General features: G+C 41.2%; 1 long non-coding RNA gene across 1 annotated transcript in view; it reads left to right on the top strand.

The window, feature by feature from the left end:
- The window catches only part of LOC130266359 (uncharacterized), a 96,741-nt gene that overhangs the window by 48,673 nt on the left and 27,634 nt on the right, over positions 1 to 20,434 (top strand). Inside the window, exon 8 of the long non-coding RNA XR_008842850.1 lies at positions 8,876 to 8,992. This is a non-coding gene — a long non-coding RNA (uncharacterized LOC130266359). The remainder of the gene's footprint in view (positions 1 to 8,875; positions 8,993 to 20,434) is intronic.

Here is a 20,434-nt window from a genome sequence, read left to right as displayed (position 1 = left end):
ACTGATACAGTAGAAGTGTCTTAACACAGAATACTGAGGTAATTCTGTCTGTTCATTTTCTTTCTTGAAGCTGTTTGCTGCATTTCAGACAGGTTAAAATGGAGTGTTTTTCTGACTCTTGGGACTGACATTCAGCTTGCCTATTATGTCTTATTAAAGGCTCTGTCAGGTTTGAAAATCAGAAATGTTCAAATAAAAACAGTGTCTGGAGAGAGAGGCACAATATGCTTTCTTTTTCTAGCCTGTTAATAAGTGAGGAGTGGGAGGTAAAGCCGGGTTCACTACAGGACTGGGGGCTACTTTAGTCCTTTCTTTAACTGAAAAGAGGAAAAAATGTTTATTTGTTAGAGAACAGCCTGTGTTTGTATGCACTCAAAATACTGGCTGATTTGCTGATGTTAATGACAGACACTGCATGCATTTAATGTCCTTGGACGAGAATTTGCAGTAATTCTGTTTCTCTTTGTGGAGATAATTAAGGCACACAACAGCTGTCTGGCAAACATTAGCACTCTACTACCTGGTCCCAGGGGAGCAGAGGCAAGGCAGGAGTGATTTGACCAAGTGATTGGCAGGACTGGGGTGAGAATCAACCCTTAACCAAGCCCTGCAGCCGAAGGTGAACACGTAGAATTGTACTTACAACATCTACAGTTGCTACACAAACCATGGAATTGTTTAGGTTGGAAAAGACCTCTAGGATTATCAAGTCCAACCCTCAAATGCAGAGGAGAAAGTAGTTTTGTGTGTAGAGACAAAAGATACAGCTGTGCCAAATGCTCTACAAATACATAGTGAGAGGAATCCTCATCACGAGGCTGCTCAGTCTGTCTAAAGGAGGAGGAATCTCTCGTAAATTTCTTTTCAATAGTAAGCCAAGGTAAGCTTTGCCCCAACTGATTAAGATTTAGACATGTCTTTTCTTCGCAAATCAAAACTGTGTATTAGTTAAAGGAGACACCTTTTAATTAATTTCTCAAAACGTGGTGTATATTGCATTATTTCACAGAATTATTTAGCTTAGAAGCACAAGGTTTCCTGAGCCTCATGGGTTGTGCAGTATCCTCCTTATCTATAAATAAACAATATATGATCTTTGTACTCTAGAAGCCTAGTAAAGACCCTGGCAGGACATCACAGAACCTCTTAATATAACTTTCAGCTATTTGTGGGAGCCTGCCTCCGTGTCACTGAGAAACAGAGTTGGAGGTGACAGTTCAGATTTTGCCTCCTCTGTCCGGAAGCCATTTCAGTCATGCAGCCAGTTGTGTATCTTACTGTGCATTTATAGCTTAAGGAGTCATTTCCACTTGGAAATAGTCCTGGGCACAGCGAAGATGGACATAGAGTGCAGGCAAAGGTACAGCTCTGTAAGTGCTTTGAGATACTGAGATTAAATGTATGTTTACCAGGTTTCTGTTTCAGTGGAAATTGCAATAATGAATGTGATTACGTACAGTTCAGTAAAGATGCAATTTAGAATGTTAAAATATTTATGTGAGCTCTCAAATGCCACCCTAAGTAGGTGTTATATTAAAATTGCATATTAAAACAAAATACAGATTTCCCTTCCCTACTTAATGTCAGTTACTTCATTTCAATTACTGAAAATATTTTGCAGTTGTTTTTAGTTTCCTGGTTTTCTCTGCTTACATAAATAAACTTACAAGTTTGATGAATTTATGCTTAGATCCTTCAATATTTAAAATAAAACTTTAAAGTGTAGAATGCAGGCATAGTATTTTCACATGGCCAGAATGTTTTCAGATGTTTATAAATGTCACCCTCTTCTTGTGCGTCATATTAATATTTGAAGCAAATATGTGTTCAACTATAGGAAGGCTTTCTTTGGTCTTTTTTATGGGTGTCAGACCTCCAGTAAGCTGTTTAACATGAGGACTTCCCCAGTGACTCTTACTGAAATAGTATTTGTTGGAGTGCCTGTGGCAAAGCAGCTACTTGATTCTAGGCATCTAGAAAATGCTGCAATATTTCAGGTGAAAGCAGTGTATTCCACTAGCAAGGGTGGTGATCTTTTTGTACAGTGTGAAACTCTGTGTATTTTAGACAGAAGTTGTGATTTTTAAGGTTGTACCTGCATTAGTGGTATGTATTAGTTCATATGTTGTTTAATTTATATATTTCATCCCTGTAGCCAGGTGCAGAGCTGTTTGTGTCTAGTGTGTACTCTGAGGATATTTTTATCAACAGTTACACAGAGGAAACTGAAATTAAAGACTTCCCCATAGACTTTGTGGATCATCCATTCTTTTGTTGTTAAATTAATGAATTTTCAGTGCAAAACTACAAATGGAGAATGAGCTGCCATTGAAAGGGAAATTCAGATGTGTTTTATGGATTCTTTGTTTTTCTTGCTTCCTTGTGATTGCAAAAACACTGTATTTTAGGGAGAGTGAGAGAAAATCCTGCGGGGAACTGTAGAAACAGAACTGAGATTTGGTTTAGTTGTTGGTCTCCATGCAAGGGGACTTCTGTTTCCATCCTTCCCTGCTGCTGGATCTAAAAATGAATTTTGGAGTAACAAAGCTTGTGGCCTCAGTTATGTGGGTATATGTTGTGAGAATTAGTAGTGCCAGTGGAACTCAGCGTTGATAAATGCTATTATTATTTTACAGTTAGGTATTAAATGTTACCTGTATTACCCTCTCAGGACAACACACTGCACTTCAGGGAAGAAGCATGACTTGAAGAAAATGAGAACATGTTTAAACAGAATGCCTCCAGGATAGTCAAGGGAGAGATTAAACTGGAATTCAGATGAAGTCTTTTGTAGGTACACACACTAGTGAGGAATTATCAAAATGGGAGAGCCAAAGCAGGGGGTGCTTAGCTTAACCGTTTTTTCCCCCAGTAAAATATGGGAAGTAAAATTTCAAATGTCATGTGAGTATTGAACCCCATTTTGGTTTGCTTTTAGTTTATTGAAAAATAATAAATTATAAAAAAACTAATAAAAATAATTCCAAGGCTTCTTTTTTTCATCCTGCTGTTCTTGGACAAGGGTTCCTTCAGCAATGCCAGACTGGTTGACTTATGATAGGAAAAAGTGCTGTGAAATAGTGATAAATAAACAAAACCAGAAAGATTTTTTATATGTTTGTTCCCCACTAACTTTTTACTGTGCTGATAATGTCAGTGATTATTTATAATTGTATGAAAACTGTGTCTGCCTGCACGAATATGCAAAGACACGCTTGGTTTAGTCGTGTATATGAAGAAAAGGAACTGCGTAAAATATTTTTCATTTCTCTTGTTAATTCTTGATTGAAATCCATTGAGCACTGTTATTCTTTTGCTGGTAATGTACAGACAAAAGAGCAGACTGTCACCAAAGGCAATTCCTTAATTCATATTTCAGAGGATAAAAACTAAGAACGTGTTATTTATTTTATGGATATGTATGTGCATAGTTAAATGTATATCAGTTATAATGGGCCAAGGAAAGTGGAAAGGAATCCTTAGTGTACAGATGGAATGGGAAGGAGAGAACCAGAACAGAGCTGGCTTTGAGATTTGAGGCAAAGGCAGGCATTTCATGTGCAAAGGATCAGGTTCCTATTGGATTCCCAGTACTGGGGGCATAAAACTTTAATTTCCTTATAGAAGCAGAGCAGCTTGAAATGATAGGTTTGACAGTGGAAGCTGAATATTGTTTTTCTTTTTAATTTATTATTTATAATTTAAGAGGTTGTTATAATTTATTGTATTTTATTTTACCTTGTCTTTAAAACTACTAGCTATTATTTAAAATAATAAAGACAGTTTAGAATACGGATTTACACAAATACCTATGTATCCATTGTAGAAGAAAAATCTTTGAAGCAAAGAAAATAGATTTAGATCAGTTCAATTTGACATTGTGTGTAAGAAGACTTGGGAGCCTAATTTGTACTGATGACAATAAAAATGATTTTGGTGAGGGAAGTGTTATGACCCACCTCTGAAGGTGGGGTAACTGAGGTTCTTGTTTATAGATCCATTGGGGTGGATTAGAGTGAAGTGACATTGTGTTTCTAGAGAGACAGAGAGACAGAAAGCAAGTTTATTTTAGAGCCATTTGTTTGCAATGGAAAGGAGGTATGTAGCTGTTTTGGTTAGTATCTACAGAAAAACAGCAATCTAAAAGTATAAAGATATCACTTAAGAAAGCATATAAGGAGAAGAAAGAAAGAAGAAGAAAGGATGAGAGTAGATAGTGGAAAGGTATCACCACCCATGGATCCAGTGACAAGAGTTGATTGTTGCGATTTCAGTGTCTGTTGGTTGAGGCGATGGTCTCAGTCTTGATCCATGAAACACAAAGTGCAATGGGTTCAATGCTCAGGTGGGAGTGCCCAGGTACCTCCCCTGGGGGCATGGGAAGTGTTACACTGTCTGATACAACCCTGTGGGTCATGAACAGTTCTCTGGTGAAGGCCCTAAAATAAGTCTGGGGACATTTCAGGGCTCTTTGATGGTTTATGACACCCTCTAAGATATGAACCTGCCTCTCAGGTCAGTGCAGCTGAGCTGGTTGTGCCCTCCCAAGAGGAGGATGAAAACTCTGAGGCCTCTGTGTGAATGCCTTCCTCGGGGTCGGGGAGTTTTACACCTCAGCTGCTTGCTCCTCTAAGGGAGGACATTGCCATGATGAAGAGCGTTATTCCACCTCACAGGATCTGCTTCTTACCGACCTCTTCCCTTATCTCCTCAAAACCAGCTTGTTGCAAAAAAAAGGTGGTGGGTGCTCACCCCCTCTGCCCTTGGGCAGTGTTTCTGCAGACCAGAGGTTTCCCCACCACACTTCCAAAAGCTTTGCTCTCCTCTGGCTGGGGGGCTCAGCAAAGCACCAGCTGCTTTGGCAAATGGCCCATCATTTGAGTCATTAACCCTTAACATTTCAGTCTCTCACATGAAAGAATGTCTCTGAAGCAGTTCCTAGAAAATGTCATTACCAAGATTAAGTACTACTTCTCTCTTAAAGATTAAATCACAATAAAGCACTGTGTGGAGAGTTTTACTCTTCATAGCCAGACTGTGAGTGTTGTCACAACTGCCACAGCCTAGGCAAGGATTCTCCTCATCTCCCTGTGCATGTGGCAAGCCTGCTTAGGCACACAGACATCCTGGGGTGTGATTCTTCCATTCATCTGTGCATTCTCTGTGCAGCACTTTGAGGATTGTGCCTGTTCAGTGTCTGCAGTCACAGGTGCTCACTGAAAGCTGCACCATGAATGATACTTGAGAACCTTCCCTGCTGGTTTGCTCCCTTTGACTTGGAGGTAGAATCAGCTGAATTTCGAATGGTTTTAATATATTTTAAGCTGTCAGAACATATTTTTTCTGGTGTTTTGGTGACTACTTGCCCTAGCTTGCCATAAGACTATTATATCAATGCCACTTTATGTCGTTAGAAATTCAGGAATATGATTTCTCATTAGCCACACAGTTGTAGGGCAGGGTTTTTCTTCAGTGAGCGTCAGGGTGATTAAAAGAGGGCTCTAGGGAGCACAGCAAACAGGAACAGACCAATGAGCTTATCCTCAGCTGTCCTCCTGGGCTGGTAGATGGTGTCAGGGAGCAGAATGGTCCCCCTGTCATTTAGGGGAGTCAGTCAGAGAGCTGCTGAGCAGCTTGGATGTTCATAAATCTGTGGGACCAGATGGGATCCACCCCAGGGTGATGAGGGAGCTGGCAGATGAGCTTGTGAAGCCACTCTCCATCATATACCAGCAGTCCTGGCTCTCTGGTGAGGTTCCAGATGAATGGAAGCTGGCCAATGTGACACCCATTCATGAAAAGTGGGAAGGAGGATCCTGGAAATTACAGGCCAGTTAGCCCGACCTCAGTACCTGGTAAGGTAATGGAACAGTTTATACTGAGTGCCACCACACAGCACTTAGAGGATGCCCACTGTGTCATACCCAGCCAACATGGGTTTAGGGGAGTAGGTCTTGTTTGACCTATCTGGTCTCCTTTGATGACCAAGTGATCCACCTGGTGGATGCAGGAAAGACTGTGGATGTTGTCTGCCTGGACTTAGCAAGGCCTTTGGCACTGTCTCCCACAGCACACTCCTGGAAAAGCTGGCAGCCCAACTTGACAGGAGCACTCTGTGCTGGTTAAGGACTGTCTGGGTGGCTGGGCCCAGAGAGTAGTGGAACAATGCTGCATCTGGCTGGGGATCAGTCACCAGTGGTGTCCCCCAGGGGTCTGTGCTGGGGCCAGTTCTGTTCAATATTTTTATTGATGGCATGGATGAGGATATTGAGGTTTTTCATTAGTAAATTTGCAGATGACACTAAGCTGGGAGCATGTGTCAATATCATGGAAGGTAGGAGGGCTCTGCAGAGAGACCTGGACTGGTTGGATGGATGGGCAGAGTCCAGTAAAATGAAGTTTAATAAATCCAAGTGTCAAGTCCTGCATTTTGGCCACAGTAACCCCCTGCAGTGTTATAGGCTGAGGACAGTGTGGGTGGACAGAGCCCAGGCAGAAAGGGACCTGGGGGTGCTGGTACAGCTGACTGAACATGAGCCAGCAGTGTGCCCTGGTGGCCAAGAAGGCCAATGGCCCCTGGCCTGTATCAGGAACAGTGTGGCCAGCAGGAGCAGGGAGCTCATTCTTCCTCTGTCCTCAGCACTGGTGAGGCCACACCTTGAGTGCTGTGTCCAGTTCTGTCCCCTCAATTTAGGAAGGACATTGAGACTCTTGAGCACATCCAGAGGAGGCAAGGAGGCTGGTGAGGGGCTTGGAACACAAGCTGTCTGCGAAATCACTGAGGGAGCTGGGGGTATTTATCCTGGAGAAAAGGAGACTCAGGGGTGACCTTACCTCTCTCTACAGCTCCCTGAAAGGTGTTTGTAGTCAGGTGGGGGTTGGTCTCTTTCACCAGGCAGCAACCAACAGAACAAGAGGACACAGCCTTAAGCTGCATCAAGGGAAATGTAGGTTGGATATTAGGAAAAAATTTTTTACTCATAGAGTGATGAAGTACTGGAATTGTCTGCCCAGGGAGGTGGTGGAGCCACCATCCCTGGATGTGTTTCAAAAACTGGATGTGGCTCTCAGTGCCATGGTCTAGTTGAGGTGTTAGGGCATGGGTTGGACTCCATGATCTTGAAGGTCTCTTCCTACCTAGTGATTCTCTAGTTCTGTGATTCTGTGGTAAGAAAAGTTTTTGGTTTTTTTTGCCATAGTGTTACAGAATCAAAGTCCTTTAGGTTGGAAGAGACCTCTCATATCAAGTCCAACCATTAACCAAACACTGCCAAGGCAACCACTAAAACATGTTCCCATCTACACACCTTCCAAATCCCTCCAGGGATGGTAACTCCACCACTACCCCATGCAGCATGCTCCAATGCTTGATCGTCCATGGGGAAATTTTTCCTGTTATCCAACCTAAACCTCCGCTGGCACAACTTGATCCTGTTTCTTCTTGTCCTGTTACTTGTTACTTAAGAGAAGAGACTGGCCCCTACCTGGCTACTAGCAAGCCCCATAAAAACTCCTTTAATCCTTAAAGAATAATGAGCTTCACCTTGAGCAAGGTAAAAGAACATGTGAATAATGCAGCAGCTGCTGCAGGCTGACAATAAGTTTAAAAGCTGGTCCTTGCTTGCCAAAATGGAGGCCCATCTCTTCTTGGAATCAGTACATTGTGAAGTTTTAGAAGCAATAAAGCACAGTTCAGATTCCATTAAGGGTGTACTTCCCTTCTGGATTAAAAGACATTTTGCCAGTGACAATTTTCAGGTTGGATACTTGTGGTATAAGACCTGAGGATGACAGAAAACACCATAATTATAGTATGTCCTGCTTAATAAGAGCAGTCATGGTTTCTTGAAGGTAAAACTTCCTCCTTAGCAACCTTCTAGCAGAGGAAGATGGTGTGTTCTTTTGTTTCTAGGATGCTTGCAGTAATTCCAGATATAGCAAACATTGCATCCAAAATGGGATTTTACAGCTAAATGATGTCATCTGGAATGCTCTGAAAAACTCTGGTACAACCTTTGAACAATCCTGAGACACAATTTGGGATTGTTTCCAGATAACAAAGCATAATGCAACAGGTAGATGATTTTCTTCTTCTCCTCTCACATTCAATGCAAAAGGATTTTTTTGCATCATGTAATTTGTTGGACCTTATGGCAGCTGAGAATACAGTCAGTTTTGAAAGCCCCAAGGTGTTAGTTACAACTGTTGCAGAACCCACCAGAATACTGTTCTCTGACATTGCCATGCAGTGACAGAGATTTGTTATTCCAATATCAGCTCATATGGACGCAGTTTTGATTTTGGTAAAAATAGTGATCAGATTATTAATGTATAAAATCAAGGCCATGGAGCTAAATGAGATGGGTACTTTGGGTTGCTGCATTGCATTCTGACAAGGTTCAGCTACAATAAGCTGAAGATTTTTGCTTTTAATAGCATATTGCAGTCAGTATGAGAGTGTGTGAGCTCTGCTGTTTGTAAATACAAGTCTGGCATTCTTTCTTAAGTTTTTTAAATGGTCACAGTGAAAATCCTGAGAATCATAAATAGAAAATTTTCCAGTTTTTTTAAGCAATGATGATAATTTGAGCAGCACGCTGCTAAAAATGGGCTCCAGACTTACTCTTGGACATCAGCTGAACAGTAAGTGTTAGCAGTTAGAAGATTTTGTAGATGAGACCTTATTTTAAAATTTCCTTCACTTAGGTCCATCATGCATGGAATCATTTGGTACTGGCTTCTGATGAGCAGGATGTCTTTTAACAGTTCCCTGGCATTTTCAAATGCATCAGTACTGAAGTTTGACAAGTGCTTGTGTTCCTTGAGGCATGGAGAATAAACGTAATTCTGAACAAAATTTTGTTCTTTATTTCAGTGTCGCTGATAACATGCAAATCAGAATCTGTTAACCACTGGCTGTTCCAGATATGACCTCAAAGCCAACGAGGGAGACTTCATGTAGTATGACTCAAAACCAGATGTATTTTGGTAAGTCACACAACATGCATTAAGAAGTTGAGCAAGTGATCATTTGTGGTAACAGATTTTTTCTGCTCTTTGTACCTGAAGTGTATTTTCAAGAAACATTGCTAAAAAGCACAGCAGACCGTTCACATTTTGGAAGGTGTTTCTTCCTTCAGAGACCTAGAAGACCAAACCCCCATACAAGGAAGGCTTAGAACATCCTGCTGCAGCCTAAGCTTGTGGAAAACTCCACAGTGCCTCAATGTGGCATACTGGTTTTGGTCAAGTATGATACAGTGCTCTTCCTATCTATGCAACTTCCACCTTCTTTCAGAGTTACTAATTCACCTATTTCAGTTAGAACATCTTTATTGGTAAGCATGCATTACCTTAGCACATCAAGAGGAATATTCTCATGTTCAAACAACACTGAAGAATATCATCTGCTTGAGGGGTTTTGCATTGCTTTCCAAAATACATATTGATTGCAGCAGAATTTAAATAAAACAAGTCCCAAAAAATATATATAACTCTTATGTATTCACTGTGTAAATGTTATTTACATTTAAATATTATTTTCTTGAACCCTTGAAAGCTTGGTTTTTAAGATGGTAACCTTATGACTGTAATACTATTGGTTGTTAAATATACTGATGCTATCATTCTGCATGGATGGTTCTTTTATACCTAGAGGATTCTTCAGTGGTGCTAATACAGCTAACAATATTGCTTGACTTTATTAAAGCCTACTAATGTGTTTACTAGGGGTTGAGAAGTCACACATTTTCCCTTCCCACCAGTAGCAGTCAGCTCTGATGTGTATTTTTGCTTTCTTACATTAACACGTGTGTGTTATAGAGTACCTGTGCAGGTGATTAAAAAAAAAAAAAAAAAAAAAAAAAGGCTGCATAACTCATTGGTGTCACTGGAAAATAAATACAGGTGTGTACCCTACTCAAGTGAGGCTCCATATGAATGTGTAGATATCACCCAAGGTAAATTGCATATGTCTAAAAGGAAATTTCTGAAGAGAAAAGTATCTTATATTGTCAGGGGCTCCTGTCCCATTTTTATTAATGTCCCAGATTTGAGAAACAACTGAAACAGAAGGTATATCCTTACTGTGATACCTGGGTGTGAGACAGAGCATGCCCTTTTTGAAGGAGTAACTTGTATAAATTCTTATTTTTCCATTCATAAATCTCTTGTATATACCTCCCCATCCTCATTTTTCTCCCCAGAGTTTATCATCTTAACTATTCAAGAACTGCTGTTCTGTATCCCAATTTGGCCCAAGTAATAAGTAGATACTAATGACATTCCTTTAACCATTGTATCTTGCTGCTGACATCTGCATAAGAAACAGATGTTGTCCAGTGTTGCACCACTGTCAAGGCATGGAAGAGTCTTCTTTCACTTTCTGGCCTTCCTGATGTTGTTCCAGTGAAACTGCTCCAATTCTAGTTGACATTACATGTCCTCTGGACTGGTATGCACCTGCTGTTCCTCTATGTATGTGTTTGAACTGTTTAATCAGAGCCATGGAAGATATCTGCACCTCTAAATAATATTTATTGGCACTACATCTGGGGAAACAGGCATCCACCATAATTTGGGATATGACAAGATCAGCAGAGGCCAGCTGAAGAAGGGATTCTCAGAATCTTGGTGTGTTTCTCATGGTACTTGCATGAGAAAAAAGCATCTGCAAAATGGTTCCAAATGCATTTGTCTTCAGCAAGTGCAGAGCCTGGGACAGAATTGGAAACAGCTGTAACCCCTGCCTCAAGAGGTACAGTGCAGATCCATTTCTATAGGGATGCTATCCCAGCAAAGTTAATTGGGCAAGTCCTGATCTAAGGTATTATTAGTGTTTTATTATCATGATTTTCTTCTGACAACCGCACATGAGCATGAGCATTAGAAAGGCACCAAAAAAGGTCATAGTTACTTAAATAAATAACATTGGTATTTTGCAAATGAGCAATTAAGTTATGAAAGAAGCCTCTTTTCATATAGCTGCTGGCTTTGATCCTTCTCTGCATTATTTAAAACCTAAGGCTCCAGAGTTAATTCTTGGTGTCAGATACAGAGGGCAGCTCTGTTATGGTGAAGTGTTGTGTGACCTCCTGGACCAGAGAGAGGACAGGCTGCAATCTGATAACAGTAGGTCCTGCTCTTCCCTAGAGTGGAATTCCTTCCTTGTCTTTGCAGCCTCTCTGTCAACTCACTCCCATCCTTTCCTGCACCATCCCTTTGGCACTGGTTTCCTCTGGTTCCTGCTACAAAAGTTTGTGATCACAGCACAATATGTGCCCTCTGCAGCATCTGATCTCTGTCTTGATTGGCTTTTCCAAGGCTCTCAAAACATCTGCTGTCTCCCCTCCACCTCCTCATCTGTATCTCCAGGTCTGAAAAGTTCCTGCACAAAACACTTGACTGTATAGAGGTGCCACCATGTGTCACCACAGAGAGGGGAATGATCAGCTCTGAGACTGTAAAAGCCAAGTAGATATCTGCAAGTGGGAATTTCCCTTTGTATTGCAGTTTATCAGAAAGAGATTCCAGGAGTTAATAAAGAATTCCTTTAAATTCAGAATTACGTTCACTTTTTTTAAAAAGCATGAGTTAGTGTTTACTGTAAGGTTCTTTTTTGACTACAGACTGAACAAGGAAGGAAACAAAATACTTGAGTTCTCTCTGTAAGGCAGCTACTTGCTCTTTGCCTTTTTCTTTCCTCTGTTTAATTCCCAATACCTCAGAGACACAGTTTCCTCCTTCAGCAGGGACTGTGACCTTAAAAATAGGTGGCTCCAAAGTAAACACAGAAAAAAACCACTTCAATTGTTTGCAATATGTGGTAAGTAACCAAAACCATGTCCATGCTAAAGCTGAAATTCACAGTCTTTTAGAGCTGCACCGAGGCTTTTGCTTTCCTGAGCCTTCATGTGTTCATGCTGCATACTGGCCTCTGTCTCCAAAGACACTGTCAAATCTTGCAGTGCCATTTGTAAGTAATTTGTCACTACCTTTTCCACTCTTGCAAAAATGTTTTAGAGGGGACGCTTTCTGTTTGGATGAGAGCCAAGTGTGGCACCCAACACCCATGGAAGTGGTGATCCCAGGCTGCTTCTGTGGTGTTCTGGTGGGCAGGACATCACAGCTGGCTGAGCCAGCTGGAAGAGTTAGTGCTTTATCAAACAGAGAACTTATTTTGTCTTTTTTGCTTCTAGCTGTAGGTCTCCATTCTCTGTTCCAGCTGCAGAAGGAAGGGAGGCAGGACCCTTCTGCACTGGGGCTGTAGTGCAGCCATATCCATAGGGCCCTCCCTGCCACCCCTGCCTCTGCTGCCCTCACATCTGCCCACAGCTGGACCAGAGCTTGCAGTTCCTACAGAAGCGGTTTCCAGGAACAGGATTTACCATCAGACAGATTTAGTGGGGCAGTGAACCAATTCCCAACCTGTTCCAGTAACAAGGCTGGTGTCCATGTGCTAAAGCAGCTGTGAACAGCTGTGCTCTACATTTCACTGAGGAGCCCTTGGTATTGTGTAACCAGTAAGGACAGAAGGACAGGAGAAAGGACATTTCAGTCTGCAAATAAAATCCCTTATGACAAGTAAGTATTGCAAAGGAGTCTGGCCAATGCCCTTGCATGGGAATGTTGGTCAGGTCTTACAAACACCTCTCCATTGGCAAAATTGTCTCCTGACCTTGCTTAGGAGAGTTTAAACCTGATGCAGATGCAAGAGTAACAGTCCATTGGGTGTCTCACAAACAGGCACCAATTGTGCTTGTGCAGACTCACAAAATACAGGTATTCCCTTTGTTTTTCATCTTGCAGGGGAGATCTTTCTATCTCTAAATATAGCAGCTATATCAGTGTGGTGTAGCAAATACACAGTCACTCGAATATTTTCCTCTGAATATAGTCTAAAAGCCTTCATTTATTTAGAAAAAAAAATCTGTATTAGAGTGTTTTGAAGCCTCAGAATAGGACTAAGAAACATTTGATTAGCATTGAGAGCTTGGTCCTTTGGTGTAGGGGAAAGAGGAACAGTTGAGAAAGGAGCAGGGGATAACATTTTTTGTACTTTTCCATCTAAGATGTAGCATGGTTTGGGAAGGTTTTCTTAATCTGTTGTGTTAGCCTGATCCACAGGGAACTCATTTTGAAATTAAATATACCAAAGCATTTATGATTTTCAAGGGGGGTGGGGGGAAGCCTTAAAAAATATCTTGTGTTTGATCTATTTGTCGCTATGAAAATATTGACAAAAAGCAAAAGAATGACCTTCATTTAGCTTATTATTATTGGCTTGTTTTAATGCTTTCTTATTAAGGGCAAACTCCCATTAAGATGTGAAATTAACTCTTTCACAGTTGCAAAGGAATAAAAGATGGAAATTTGAACATCAACCTGTAATCTATTCTAAAGTAGGTAATTCCTACTCAAAAATATGTAGTTTGGCATGAGAGGGATTCTTTTAAAATTAAAAAACATATATGGAGTAAGTTGTGCAGAATTTATGCTGCAAAGTATCTTCAAAAATCAGCTTCTGTGTAAAATCAGAAATACAGTGTTAATGGCACAGTTCTTAAAGGATTTCAGAAAAGAAATACTTTATGGCGGGGAGAAAAAAGAAAGCATGAAGTGTTAACTACAGACCCAATGCAAAGGTTCCTGAGACCTTAGCTTCATCCTCTCACAGAAAGCTCTCCATCTGTGGAGCATGCTTTCCCTGGGAGCCAGCAAGCCCTCTGGGAGCCTTTTTTGAAAGACAAGTGTCCCAATGCTGAGATGAGCAAAGCAGTGAAGAAACTGGAGTTGATGCAGCACAGCAGCTGCTGATCCAGCCAGGTTGTGCCACTGTCAATTACCCTGGGAGCCCAGGGCTGGGTTTGGGGGCAGTCACTGTCACACAAGTAAGAACTAGGTTGAGGTCCGTGCCAGAATTGCACCTTAGAATGCACCCAGAGTGGGCCCCAGGGCACTGCCTGGATGTGGCAGCACAAGGAATCAGGACTAGGGCCCAGCCTCCTGCTCTGCCATTAGTGCTACCTGTGCCCATTAGTTTGAAAGACTCTTAGGTAGCAACAAACTCATTAATGCTGGCAGGAGAATGATTACCTAGCTCTGGGTTAGTAATGCAATGCCTCATGTTGCAGAACAGCCAGACCTGAAGCTTAAGCTCTCTGTTGTCACTTCAGAGAGACAGATGTTACTACTGCCAGCCCAGAATTCCTAAAAGAAAATGCTAATTTAAACTACTTACCCCGTTAAATTCCCATTGAATTTGCATTAGTAATGAAAGTAGTTGCATTGTTATCGCTGCAGTATCTGAGGAGGCTGTTGGCCAGAATGTCACATGAACAGGAATGTCTGTTGGGGTATTTAATTTCGTCTCCCGTGACAATGTGCGATTGTTCTCTTTTGTACATTTTCTGTTAACTCTTAGTGGTCTGGGTGATGTTTTGATATAGGCAGAAGTCCCTCCAGGCCAGCACAAAGTGCACAGTAGTGAAGTCTCTGTCTGAAGAATGGCAGTATGCAGGGAAAACAGTTCCACTGCACTGAAAAAAGATTCCCAGAATTTCCCACCAGGCTCTGGTTATATCTGCAGCTAATACATCTCCATGTCTCTGTAAATAAGAGAGAACTCCAGGATTGTTACTCACCTGATCCTGCAGAGACATCCCTCCTCGGAGGTTGTTTTCTCAGATGTGCAGAGGGTCCCTTGTGAGCCTTTATCACCACACATTTCTCCTTCTCTCAGGTGCAGAGCTCTCAGCACTTAATGCTGTGTCTTTGCGATACTTAAATTATGCATCATTATGCTTTTATTGGAGCCCAGTCAGAAGACACAGGTTTGGATTGGTTTGTCATGGGGACATAGTTAGTTAGAGGAGTAGGAGGTATTGGTAATAAAGCTTATGAAAGGCAGCAAGCTTGTGCTTGGCGTTGTGAGCCAGAAATACCACCTTCCCCACAAAATTCCTTTGGTCTGCAGGATTCTTTTTTTCTGCCTTTGGCTTCTTTTGTGTGGTATTATTTTGTGTCTTTGGAGTTGTGGGGTGGATTTCTTTGTCTCAGGAACCAGCAGTATTTACCATATAGGGGGACATTCCTTTAGTAAAGCAGTTCTTTCAATTGTCACGGCAATTGGTCTTACATGAATGATGAACAAAGTAGGAATGTATATAAAGAGATATATTAGGTCATAATGGTGAATCCAGTATTTCTTAAACTAACAAGGAAGTATTCTGGGATTTGTTGCTGTAGTTCATTTTATCCAGGTGATTTATTGCTGTAGCGTTCTGGTCCAGGTTTGCAATCAAAAACTGCAGCCATTATATGTTCACAGCTGTATCAATCCCAGTTTTTAGTCTGTGTAAGTATTGAGTTCTTCCATTAGGATCTCTATTAGTCAAAACCAGACAGAGAACTATATTATTAAAAAAACAGATGTGATACTTGGTGATTCTTACCAAAATATTTTTCTGCTCCTTCTTTCCCAAACTTCCCTCAGTCAGATAGGCAGAAATGGCAGCAGAGTGGGAGTGCTGCTGTGCCCCCGAGGTGATGTGCTCGATCATTTTATACAAACGGCCACTTTTCTTACAGTTTGCTTAGTTAAAGGATAATTGGAGACTTGGGGAGGCAGGGGATATTATTCTAGAATCAGCATATATAATTTCCAGCATTTCCAAGTGGCTAAGGGGTAATTCACCAAAGAAGTGGAACCCCAGAGAACAAAAGTGTGTTGACAGAACTTAGGATTTTTTATTTCTTTCTCTAGGGATTTAACAGTGGAGTCAAAATTCTTTACTGCTCAAAAAGTTTTCTACACTTAAGAAAAAAAGTATGTCAAAGAAATGTGCCATAAGTAACATGCATAGTCTTTTTATACCCATTCCCTGATTTTTAGTATAATTTCTAAACCTTTTTCCCAATATTTACTGGTTGGTTTTTAATCCTTATTCTCATCTGGCTGTAATCATCTCATTTTACCTTTCTCTTTTTCAGTCCTTTACTTTTTCTTTGTTTCCTTCATGCCACCTCTCTTACGGAAGTAAAAAATGTAACAAATGTGCCTTGCCACCCCTCCCTACTGTCTTTATTTAAATTGAAGTGGAACTGGAGGGTGTGTAGACTTCTACTTTTCCAATGTCAGCAGGTGAAATGTAGTATATTCTTCCCAGGAGCTCATGCAAACATTTTTTTCTTAATCTTTGTCTTGCTGTGTCTAAGTTTGCAGCTGCTGGATTCCACTCTGAGTTTCAAGTTCAAAGGCATCCAGACAGTCTTTGTGAAATATCACAGAAACCACTGAACTTTACCTGGGTTTGCAAGGAAATTTTGTCAAGCCACAAGATTCTCACACTTCCAGTATAAAGCCTTGTGTTAATTCACAGCTCTTTTCTCACAGCACAGATTAGAGTTATCTTAACTCTGAAGGATCACAACCCATTGGGAATTCTTCCTAAACTTTGACCTGCTTTCAAGTTCGTAACGAAACTCAGAATTCTTTCCACAATTTTGGGGGTTTGTAACAAAAGCAAAAGACAACTGTAATCCAGGTTGATTTTAAATCCATGGCTTTAGAGATGGGTAACTGGGAAACATGTCATATGTCGACTATAGGCTGAATTCTTTCCTTTTCTGAGATCATTTTACCCTGCTGTCCCTGGGGGCTGAGTGTTCTTCTTTTAACATGGTCAGGCTTTCTACCATTTCTTCCAACTTCTTCCAAGAGCTTCTTCCAAGAGCTTCTTCCAACTGATTATTCAGGTAGCTGGTTCACTCTACCACCTGCACTCTGGGAAGGATCTCCTGTCCTTGGCTTTTGAGGGCCATCCCTTCCCATTCAGTTGCCTCTTCCTGTTCCTTTGGATATCAAGTAGCAGTATCACACTGGAGCACGAGTGGAGTAAAGGGAACAGAAATGCTTTGGCCTAAACTCTTCTAGCCTCAGTGTACCTGTGTAATCCTGTGTATTCAGCATGTCTTTGTATAGGAACATATCTCTGTTTTGTTTCATTTCTACATTACAAATCCCTCAAAATCAGAGCTGCATGAAAATTAATGATGATGGGGTTTTTTTGCATTATATAATCCCAGGGTTTGGGGTTTTTTTAACATCTATCAGCTTTCCAAATACACCAGTAGTTCATCTGCTTTGTTTATTCTGTGTCATTAAAAAAAGCAAACAAAATCCCCAAAGCCATTTTTTAATTATACAATAGTTTTTCTGTATTAGAAAGTTGTAGGTTTTGGGGTTTATTTTTAGGTGGTTTCTGTTTTCTTCTCCTCTCAGGAAACAATGTGAAATATCTAAATCTCTAAACCAGTAATTTGGCAGGTACCTAAATCTTTAATGACTAGCATGTGTTTTGCAGTTTTTCCTGAAGATTTGCATATTTGCTTCTTAGGATCTATCAGGTACTAATACTTTTACAAGGAGACTGATGGACACACTTGAAGAAAAAATGTGCTTATTAATTCTTGGTGCTTTTAGCTTTTATCAGCTCTGGTGTTACTTTGTTCAGCTTTAACTGTCCCTGGCTTATTCCACACAGGACGGTGAAATTTGAATCAAAAGTCACGTGCAGAGGTGGAGATGTAGGCTCCATTCTTTAAATGTTCATTTGCTGGTTATGTTGCAAGTGCTTTCAGAGCTGTGCAGAAGACTCTGAAGTTCCTGGGGCTGTAATAGAAAACATTGGTGTCTGGACTTTCAAGGGAAGAATGTGGTTAAGATTACAGTGACTGAGTCAGTGTCAATGGGTGGTCCTGAGTCCATGTGGCTCCCAGAAAAGAGTCTCTGCTCAGATGGGTGATGAGCTACCCTTGCTGCAGTGAAACAGCTGGAAAGGGCTGCCCTGGTCTCTGTTTTTGCCTACTCAGTGGCCAAATGCAGTCAGGTGGCTCCTCAGCACTGCTTGGCTTTAACTTTGCTATAAAATAAGATAAAGGCCATAAAAGCTGGGCCATCATAGAGCTGCATGCTCCTTTCGTCCCCTTGGGTTCCTGCCTTTCCCTCAGCACAGTCCCACTGTCCTGTTCAATGAGACGGTTACAAAATGTCTGCCTCACTCCCACTGCCATTTTGTGCCCTGATTGTTGGATAATTAAGACTGTGAGAAGTAGAAAATAAGTGGCATGGCGTGGGGGAGATTTCAAAAGGAGCACCAAATCTGCATGTTTTGTTTAGGGTTTTAATTGTTGCCGACTGGCTGCGTTTAAACAAGTGACTTTACACAGGCTTCCAAATTTGAGGAGCTGACCTTGGGTAGATGCCATCAACTGTTCTTTTCTATTGGCACGAATGTTCTGCTGGCAGGGTCTCCTTGTAGCTGCAGTCACTCACCCAGCTCTGAGTCAGACCCTGCTTACACTGTCCTGGACCCCCACATTACAGCACGCTCGTGCTTTGACCCCAGGTGCAGCTCAGCCTTGCTCTCTCCCTGCCGTGGCTCTGGGCAGAGAATCAGAAGGGTGAAAGTGAGAAAAATCATGGGATGAGATAAAGACTAAAAGATAAAGCAAAGGAGTGTGCACAAGCAAAGCAAAACAAAGGATTTGTTCGCCACTTGGGCAGGGAGGTGCTCAGCCATCCCAGGGAAGCCAGGCTCCATCACAGGTCACAGTGACTTGGGAAAACAAACACCATCATTCCAAATGTCTCTGCCTTCCTCCTCCTCTCAGCTTTGTATAATGCAGTGACACTTTATGGTCCAGCGTGTCTCTGTGGCCAGCTGGGCTCAGCTGTCCTGGATGTGTACCCTCCCAACACCTTGTGCCTCCCAGGCCCTCACTGGTGGGGTGGGAGAGGAGCAGAAAAGTCCCTGGCTCTGTGCATGCCCTGCTCAGCAGTAACTAAAACATCCCTGTGTTATCACCACACATTTGTGCTGTGTTCCAGCACAAATGCAAAACACTGCCACTACCAGCTGCTGGGAAGAAATTTAACTCTACCCCAGCCAAATCCAGCACAGCCATTAATTCCAAATATTATTTGCAGCCCTTCAATAGCCAAGATTTGATCAAGAAAATACAGGATATTTAAAAATAAGAACCTTCAAAAGACATGTAATTAAACTCCTCCCATAGAGCAACACTTAACATTGCTCAGGAAAAACAAAAGCAAAGGGGTAGACTACAAACATGCTGAAAGCAAACTAAAAATGTGTGACAGGAATTGAAGGGACACTGTGGTGTTGTTCCTGTGGTCTTAGGGATGCAGTACTACCCATATAAGGAGCAAAGTTAGTGGCATTTACTCTGTTTCTCTGTGAAATCCTCTGGTTTGTGTGTGTAACATGGGCAAGGGGGCTGGGGAAGGGCACTTTACATTCACAGGAGGGTGTACATTCAAAGCTTTTTAAATTCTGCCATATCTTAATGATAATAGTTAATCCCAGTGTCAGAACAGTACTTCTATTTTTAAAATGCAATCAATCAATCATTTTAATGCATTGCACCCTTAATGCCAAACACCTCAGAAAATGATGTGTACACCAGTAAAAATAAAGCATCTGAAACTCCTGTAGAGTCATTCTTCCTTTCTTTCTTTCTTAAGCATCTAAGTACAGTAAAAGCTCAATGCTGCAAGAAATATCTGAAATTACATAATGAACAAATCCTCCAAACAAGACTGATTAGCAGGCAGGGATTGCCATCATGAACTGAGCAGAGACAGAGAAACTGCCCCTCCTGACTAAAGTTCTCTCTGAAAATACTGCATGTGCTGTTTTGTTCTGGGGGTTTGGTTTTGGCTTTTGAAGTGGCAGTTGTGTACTGCCTTTTGAAGGGATTACAAGGAAAATTGCTCCTCTCTGTTTACTTCTCTGGAAGGTGTCCCATGTCTGCCATGCTTTTTCAGAAAGCTGTTCATGTAGAGGTGATTGAGGTTGTAGGTAATTCAAGTTCAGTTTCTGCCTCTGCTGCAGTGGTTCACACAAAAGCACAAGTGTCTTGTACATCTGTTCCTCATCTGCAAAATTAGGATTAATGCTTCCTTATCATTAGTGCTTGTAAATTACTTTGAAGTTCTTCCAGTATGCTGCAAATATACCTGTTACTGTTGCTGGTGATAAAAATGTGAAATATATAACTCAGACATATTAACAGCATATTAACTGAGAGGATTTTTAAAACAACTTGAATATAAAAGTATCAGCACCATATTCCAACAAATAACCAGCTACAGTGAGAGCATAACCTTTACATCATCTCTGTTTTCACTTCCACGTGGGTTTTCTCTTGAGTTTTTTTGTAGGTTGCTTATTTTCTGAGAGTGACCTTCAGTCTTGTATTGATCAAAGGATTTGCTTTTTTAATATAGGACCAGCAAGAAACAGTGTTTTCAGTCATGAAACTGGTAGGAGCACTACACTGGACCAAGAAGCTATGAATTAATTTCAACCATTCTTGTTGTCCCAAGATAAATAAAAGAAAGTTTTGAAAG

This window comes from Oenanthe melanoleuca, chromosome 1A (assembly GCF_029582105.1).
Source record: "Oenanthe melanoleuca isolate GR-GAL-2019-014 chromosome 1A, OMel1.0, whole genome shotgun sequence".
NCBI classification, from domain to species: Eukaryota; Metazoa; Chordata; class Aves; order Passeriformes; family Muscicapidae; genus Oenanthe; species Oenanthe melanoleuca.
Note: the sequence above shows the minus strand (reverse complement) of the source record. Positions and strands in the feature narration are given on the sequence as shown.